General features: G+C 48.4%; 1 protein-coding gene across 1 annotated transcript in view; it reads right to left on the bottom strand.

Moving 5' to 3' along the window:
• Nucleotides 1-6,968, bottom strand: part of CARHSP1 (calcium regulated heat stable protein 1) — a 36,343-nt gene extending 29,375 nt beyond the window's left edge. The window contains exon 1 of the mRNA XM_068422252.1: nucleotides 6,914-6,968. The gene's annotated coding sequence lies outside the window, so the exon portion shown is untranslated. The remainder of the gene's footprint in view (nucleotides 1-6,913) is intronic.
• Nucleotides 6,969-8,693: the final 1,725 nt, after the last annotated feature.

Raw genomic sequence — 8,693 nt, forward strand, 5'->3', positions numbered from 1 at the left:
GGAGGAAAGGGGTGCTCTTTCCTACAGCAGCCCCATGCACACAGCACTGGGGTGCAGTCCTTCCCACGAGGGTTTAACACAATGCACAAAGAGCCTGTACAGGAGTGACATGAAGCTGGAACAGACCCACAACCCACAAAGAGAGATTCGAGATCAGCGAGAAAACGAAGGCAGGGAAATGTGTAACAGTGCCTTTGTTATTTTTATCTAGACCAATGTTTTGCACAAAACCTGGTGTTACACATCTAAGAAACCTCAGGTAAGCCTGCACGTCCGCCTGCCTCAGGAGCAAGCCGTAAGTCCAGAACAAGTTATGTCATGGCACTGGGAAACCAGGTGCATGCATGTCTGGTGGGTTCACCCTGGTCTTGGTGGCCAGGAGATCCCAGGCTGCATGGCTCCACATTGGTGGGGCACCAGAGAGAGAGTTCCTCCTCAGGATCTGTGCCAGAGGCAGCACTGCAGCCCAGCCACACTAAAATGTTTAAGAACAAATCCAGTTAGGATCCCAGACCCCAATTATACCAGCCAAGCAAATGTCCAGCAAAAATACTGTTCTCCACACAGGGCTGTGATAAATGCCAAGACAGCTCTGCACTACCTTTGTTTCTTATTTTATTCCTCTGGGGGGATTTTCAGGAGAGGTTTGTCTGCATGAAAAGCCTGAGGGATGGAAGAGTGGGAAAGGTCAGCGTGTGAAAAACTGACTGCAGGCAGCAGCATGATGACACTGTGACCCTGGGATGCTGCCGGCAGTGCCTGTACAGCAGCTCTGCCAGATTCAGCCTGGCCTGGTTCCAGCAGTGAGCTTCTTTCCTGAAGTCCTTGCTACTGTGGGTAAAAGACACTGCAGTGCATCTCATGTCCCCAGGGACAGAGACCTTTCTTGCTTAACCTGGTAGTAGGGAAAAGTAAAAATAAAATTTAAAAAAATAATGTATCAGAAGACAGTGGAGGTGCACAGATGCATATAAAGATACATTTTCTCCACTAGAACCTGTGTTCTAAACATCAGCAAGAGTAATATTTAGGACTCTGACAGAGATTCTGGGATAGGGAAAAGCAGCCTTCATGGAAACAAAGCGCATATTTATTCAGAAATTGACACTTCTGTAAGATCACTTTTCAGACACACTTTCCATAACAACATAAAGCAGAAAGTGAATACCAATATTAACTCTATTACTCTCTCCCCTACCAGTAAAATGAAAAACCCACCAAGTGAAACACTTTGAAATACTCTAAGAACTCCTCCCACCAGTCTCCATCACAAAGAGGCTCTATAAAAAGGCTATCACCACATTCATAATCCCCATTGCTAGATTTTCTTCAAATATTGGAGGAAACAGAGTCACAATCTACACAGCTGAGTAAATTCTGCCTTTCCTGGCTGCTGTCAGCAGAGCTCCTGATCTGGACACGCCACTGCACAGACAGACACTGCCTTGCTGAGCTGGGTGGAAAAATTCAAATCATTTTACACCTCAGTAACAGGTATACATTTTGTAAACAGGAAATTCTCTTACATTGCTTTTTGGCAATTTCATTGCTTTTTGGCAGTTTCATTGACCCTTTTAAGTAACTGTCAAGAAGTTGCAGTCATGACTGTGGTTTACTTGAATCAAGTGACTGACATAACTGAAAACAAGCAAATGCTTTGACTAGCCTTCTGAAATCGTTATCACAAAGAGAAAGCCACCAAACAGTAATCACTGAGAAGGCAGGAGCTCATAAAACAATACAGTCCATATCACTGGAGTGCCTTGGTCAACCTGACTGTCTGCACAATGTAAACAAACCAAACATTAAACGAGTACTAACATAAAAAGAAAATTCCTCCCCAGCTGGACAGGCAAGATTAAATGTTTATTTCCTGGACATAGACTACTACTTGTCTGGATAGTCTCTTAAATAGCAAGTGGCAAAGAGTTGGAAACCTTGGAAAAAGCAGTGCTCCTGGAAAAGTTTTAAGGTGCACAGTCGTGCCTGAAGGAAAGCAGGGTGACTCCCCATGGCAGAGCCGCCACGACAGAGCACCTCCCACCCTGCCCAAAAACAGCATGGGAAGGCAAGGTGAACGTCAGATGCTGGGGTGGCTACAAACCTCCTTACACAGTCAACTGCATAAACAGCCTTTCGGAAGCAAAGGTTCACACTTCGATTCTCAGAATTTTTTTTTTTTACTGTTAGTCATCAAAAAGCTGCAATTGCAGCAGACAGCTGTGTCTCCACACCAACCAGCAGTCTGTCCTCCACCACAGCACACATACACCACTGCTGCTGTGACACACAGCACGCTACACACAGCTGAGCAAGACACAGACCCATTGCTACAGCTCCTGCACGCTGGCGTCTCATGGCTGCAGCACCGTCAACACTCGATCCCACCCCAGTTTCACAGCAGTCCCCACCGTGTTAGCTCATGAGCTCCCACTTAAAGTAGTACCAACACATACTTTGCTTTCCTTCTTGGGATCAGCCTTAGCTCTTAATGCTCTTCCACTTCTGAAGTCATATGCTACTCATGAGGCACGGCAAAGGACCAGCGCGGTTTAATATTCAAGAGAAACTACCAGGTCAAGGTTCTCTGCTTTCCTTCGTCCCGCACAAAGCAGTCTGTGATCAGATCAGGCACAGAGCCACCGGGGTAAGGAACACGGCCATGCAACGCGGCGCACTCAGGCTTACTTGCTTTTTCCAGAAAACTGTAATAGAGCCCTTCCCTGCAGCGCTGCTCTCCGTGGAAAACCACCCAGGGGTTTAACTGCAGGTTATTTTGTTTCCTCTGTGCCTTTATCCCTCTGCTATCTGATCACCTTTCAAAGGGAGGCTGCAGCCCAACCCCAAGCTTACCTCCCCAGACCCTGTTGCTAGGTGAAATGTGTGGTCACAGGGCACCAACAGAATTATTGCCCCAACAGCCTGGCAAGAACCCAAAGGCCAAATTCACATTTGCTGTCCTTGAAACACCCTAGTATTTAAACATTTAAACATCTGTCGAGACCTTCACCCTATCTCCAGCTGCTCCCTGAAGAAATGCAGAATTCAAGGCAAGTGCTAGATTAGCCTGCGGAGCCTAACACTCACACCATGGATAATGGGTCAAAAATTTAATGTTTGTTGCCTTTGGACTACTATTCAGTTTCCAAATTGCATTAATAATGCAGCAACCTCTTAATGCGAGTGTCATTACCTCCAAGATACTCAATCGTTACTCAAAACGGATTTCTTAGGTTACTTCATTATTTATCTATATTTTAAATTGACCAAATGAAAAAAGCAGCTGTGCAACCGCCTGAAACCAACGGCAAATAAAGAACCAGCAAACCTCTGAAATCAGTCAATAAGATTGTAGCATCAGAGGAACCACAAAAATGAAACCTGATTTAACTGACGCGGGAGGGGGTTTTCCAGGCTGTTGGAGCTCTGTCCATTAGTGCGAGGTCAGCTCCCAGGGCAGAACCCACGCCCCATTCACCCGTTACCCCTACGGCCAAGCCTGAGAAGATGCAACTTGACTTGTGTGGTATTTTACAGCTTCCCTGGGGGAGAGCAAACAACAGAAGCACCACTTTAATGTACTCCACGTGCCCCAAAAATGACAGAAACGAAAGTAAACTGTCTTCCTGCACCATGTAGAGACAAAGAAAGCGGCAGTTCAGTTCCTCTCCCAGATGCACCTCACAGCTGCCACCGAGGTGGGGATGGTGCTCTGAGGTGCCACCTCATGACAGAGTGGTTCCCATCTCTGCATCTTCAGTTCCTTTATGTCTTATTTCTTAGTAACTACCTGAGGGGAAAAAAAGCAAAGTCTTCCTCCAAACTGATCTTGCTCGTGCCTGTTTACAGAACCAAGAGGCAGCTGTTTGTTCTCAGAAAGGGGAGGCTGCGCAAGAAGCAATGCTGCAACCGGGAGAGTTCCACGCCATGTATGCAGCACTGCCTGTTAGCTGCACAGACACCCTTCACTGCCTCGTCCAGCACTTTCCTAGTAATGTGGGTTATGTCACACAAGCTGTATCCACACGCGTGTCACGGCAAAGGTGAACAGCCGCAAAGAAAAATCCTGAAACTGCTACCTAGCTAGCAGCGGTCAGCTCAGAGGAATAAAATAACAGAACTGAAAGAGCAGAGAGCAGCACACGGCTATGGCTGCTTCACCCGGGCTCCGAGTTACCCCTGCAGCCCCCAGAGACCATCCGGACAGGCAGCGATGAACGGAAATGAGCAGAGATCAGGGCGGGAGGCAGAGGAAATGAAGATTACGGATCTGTTCAGGGGGCTGCCTCGGACGTGAGGAAAAGACAATATTAGACTGAGACAGAAGGAAGCAAAACAACTGTCCCTACCCTGCCCCGAGAGAAAAGAGAAAGCACCTAGTCAGGCGAACGCTTTCTATTTTTCATTTTACCTGAGCTATGCTGGAGAGTGACACACCATGCAAACCCAAATCACCACTCTGCATCGCTCATTTCCCTACACAGTGTTTCAGCTGTTCCTTTTTGTTTGGTTCTCCACATCAACCTGTTGCAAAAGGCAGGATGTGAGTTTTGTTTTTTTTAAAACTGTCGTCCAGAAAAAAAAAACCAAAACAAAGCAAAACATGCAGTTTCACTCCTTTTTTCCTCCTCAAAGATTGCCACCCCTCTGCTGTGCAGAGTGCCATTCCCAGCCCTGCTGCCTGCCAGCCCCCAGGAGAAGGCAGCTCCCAGTCCCAGGGAAGGGATGTGATCCCCTGCTCACACCGACTCGCTCCCTTCCCCTGCTCCAAGGTGGAAGTTGATGGGATTTGTGCTTTCCAAACTCCATTCCTCTCCTTGGTCTCTGTCAGAAACCTTCCAGATGAGGGGCAGATTAACCATCAACTCTTGCCACCAACATCCAGAATAGATTTGCACAGCTACAATCTCATTAAATTTTGCAAATGATGAACCTCAACAGCCTTCTTCCAAGTTGCAAGCAGTTATTATCAAACCCTGCCGAGTCTACCCCATGGGCAGCGATTCAAAACTGGCTCCTGATAGAAACTTGAGACAAAAGTAGACAAAAAGGTGAAATCAGTAGCAGCTTTCACCATGCAGCCACCCTAGCCACAACCAGCAGGCTCCAACTGCTTCTGCACCCCACAGCCCACTCACAGCAAAATGGAAACAGGGGAAGGACTTCTTTCCCTCTGCCACTGCCAGGCTTAGCACCAAGAACAACCTTGGCCATTGCCTGCTGGTCCTATCACCGAGAAATAACCCCCCACACCACATTTCATCCAAAGAACCACATTTTGTGTAGTGTCATACCAACGCAGTCTGGCAGTTTGCTGGAAGGAAGCTTTACTAGTGGTATATATGTTCATAGTCATGGTGTGTTTAATTCTGCAAGTCTATCTGAAGACTGCATTCACCAAAAGTACACCACTACCCAAAACGCAACAGTCGTAACAGAAGACAGAAGTCAGCATCGCCTGGCTTTATCTGGCTACTCTCAAATTACTTGTATGCAAATATTTCTGTGCTTATATGCATGCAAGTAGGGAAGGGGATGATGCTGGTCAAAATATTTACAACCATGGGCAAACCACAGTAACAGAAGCTCAGGGCAGTGGAGAGGGCAGTTGTAGCCAGAAGCAGATGCACAGGACACGGGAGGACAGAGAGGCAGCACAACCACATGGTTGGCCATGTCACAGTGCGTGTCACAACACACACAGGGCTGTGGGATGAGCTCCAGCCTCAGCTCTGCCCCTGCAAAGGGCCACTCGCAAGAAATGTGGTTTCTCTACTTTTACACCCCCACGTAGCACATCAAAATATACCCATTGCCACAGAACAGGCACATCTTTCCTACATTTTCTTTGGCGCACACATTTTTTTTTTCTGTAAACACACAAAGTCTTCATGTATGCATACTTCTTAAAAAAAAATCCTTACTACATGTTAGTTAAGCCTCTGTAGATTTAATGACATATTAAGCTGCATTTGTGAAAGTGCAAGCCTTCTACAGCTACCTTCACAGAACTTGCTCTCTTCCATTATTAATAATCAACAGAAGGAAACAAAATATGTTTGCCAAACATAACATAATGATCAGATGATGAAGGTTAAGAACAGCAGTCAAAAAACCCTTCTCAGCCTCACAACAAATAATGATCAGAATGGTCATGTCAAAGCAGCCTCAAAATTTCCTCAGACTCTCCAAGAAATCAAATCTGGCACCACAGAAGGTTCTGCAAATATTTCTCAGAAGTAGCTCTGCTGTTCCAGCAAAAACAGCGTCAGAAAAGAACTTCAGATCCCCTCCCTACAAGCCAAATTCAGAGGCACAGATCCAAAAATTAAGCTCAGAGGCCTCTCTACGAGAGCAAGAAGTGACATGCATACACATCCAACGTGCAAAGGGAACACAAAATAAGGGCTGTTTTCCCCAGTTTTAACAGTGCTGACTGTAAGAGCGACCGTTCTTGCCACAGCAACAGACTCTCTAGCAAGACTCCGTAAGAAGTTTTGAAGCATCCCTCTAAGCAACCAGTGCTGTTAAGAGCTTCTTCTTCCTAGTGGGAGAAAGCTCTTATTTAGCATGCTTGCTCTTCTCGTGATTTATAAAATAAGCAATTCCGAGTGTAGCAATGACACATCACCAGTCCCTAAGTGAAAAAAACCAAACCAAAACAAAAGCAGACTAGCCCTAGTATCTTAAGTGAAATAAATCCACCGAACCGGAGGAGGCGAGAGCAGAGCACGGCGCACCCCCGGCAGGCGCACCCGACCCGGCTCCCCTCCCCTGCCCGGCGTGCCGGCCCCGAGCGGGGCTGCCCGAGCCAAGGGCCCCTCCCGCCCTCACCCCCCGGTCCCGCTCTTCACTCGGGAAAACCCCCAAACGGCAGCAAAGCAGCGCGAAGCCTCCGCCGGGAGCCGCTCACCTCGGGCCGGGCAGGACGGGCCGGGCAGGGCGGCGCGGCGGCCGCGGCGGGCGGGCGGCGCTGCGGGCGGGGGCGGCGCGCCCCGCGCTATGAGGCGGGTGGGCCGGGCCGGCTCCCGCGGCCGCCCCGCCCCGCCCCGGCGGCTCCCACCGCCCCGCCCCGGCCCGGCCCAAGAGCGCTCCCCGCGGGTCCGGCCGGCTCGGGGGGCGCAGCCTTCGGGAGCGCTGTACTGACTCGAGCGCTTTGCTTTTTTATGCTTCACCTCACCGCCTCGCCCCGGCCGTTCCCGCGGCGGAGGGCACCCGCACCGCGCGCCTCGCCACACGCGGGGTTTTCCCTGGTCACGGCCACGGGGACCGGCACGCTCGGCCCCGAGCCCGTTTGTCAAAAAAAAAATTGCAATAGCGAAGCGAAAGTGGTGTTAGAGAAGGGATGACATGGCAGAGAGCTCAGTAAAACCAGCTGAAGTTGCAGAAGAATAATCCTGATAAATTTTCCCTAATTCTGCAGTGAGGAAGGATGAGGGACTGAGCTGTGGTGCAAGCCGGTAAGGAAGCCCACGCCTGGCTCCGTAGTGGCATCATTTGCGTGTGTTTGGCGTCTCCTGCATGAACCAGAGCTGCTGCAACAGGGCCTGAAGCAGAAGCTGCAGCAGGACAGGTGATGAGACCATGATGAGGATAAACTCTCAGTTAACTGTCACGGACTTTACTAGAAACACAAGAGTCACTGAAAGATGTTAGGGCAGAGAGCTGTCTCCATCCAGTACCCAGTCACCAGAGTTTTAGCAATGCTTTCATTTGTGCACAATTTTCCTAGCTGATAATAAACCACAGTATTTTAGAACATCGTTTTAAAAAGATAACTTAGGCACTGAATTCCTCCTGGTTTTTTTCCACTTATAGGTACCAGACAAAGCATGTCCTTGTATCATCACAAGGGTGAGATTTACAGGAGGCAGAACCATCCACTCTTTTAGCCAACCATATTCATGTAAGAAACAGCAGTGTGCAACTTCTCGTAAAACTGCCACAAACCAATTTTAGCAGGGCTTTTTCTTACAAGGAAAAATAAACAGCAGTCCTATAACACACAGTGTTTGATCTGAGACAGGGGATCTAGAACAGGTCACACAATATGAAGTGACCAGCTGCCTACATCAAACACATGGTTGTCTTCCAGAGTATCTTACCTCCCTGTCCACTTCTGTTCCACACAAGATCTTACCCCTTTGTAGGATACACGGTAATAGGACTGATGACACCCTTGCTTAAAACATTGATTTTATTCCTGGATATCTTTTCTCTGTTGCTTTGTGTGGCAAAACTGACTGATACTGTTGAGGTAGAGGAGGATGAAGGGAAAGCACTACGTAAGTAAGCCCTGTTCAGAGCAATCTCTCCAGTCACACGGTCTGGGATTACAGCTGTGCTTTCCTCAAAAGTTCAGCACTCACGAGTCATCCCTCTTCTTTTCCCCTCTCTCCCTCCTCTTCCCAAACAGAAACGCATGGCCTATGGGAGATACGTCACCACCTGTGTCCACAGTCATAAGGTTGGTTCAATACTCAATTATGGGCTTGGGGGACCCTCCATGTGAGTGTGCGTATGTGTGTCCTCAGCTATCACAGTTAGAAAATGTGATTTTGCCTGCTGCTTTTTTCACCAGCTGCTGGAGACAAGAGAGGTTCCAGCTTCCCCTTAAACGCCAAGTTGTCTCCCTCCCCTTCTCCTTTCCCTCGGTACAATTACTAATGACCAGTTAATCATCTTCAGCACAC

The sequence above is a fragment of the Nyctibius grandis genome, chromosome Z, assembly GCF_013368605.1.
Source record: "Nyctibius grandis isolate bNycGra1 chromosome Z, bNycGra1.pri, whole genome shotgun sequence".
NCBI classification, from domain to species: Eukaryota; Metazoa; Chordata; class Aves; order Nyctibiiformes; family Nyctibiidae; genus Nyctibius; species Nyctibius grandis.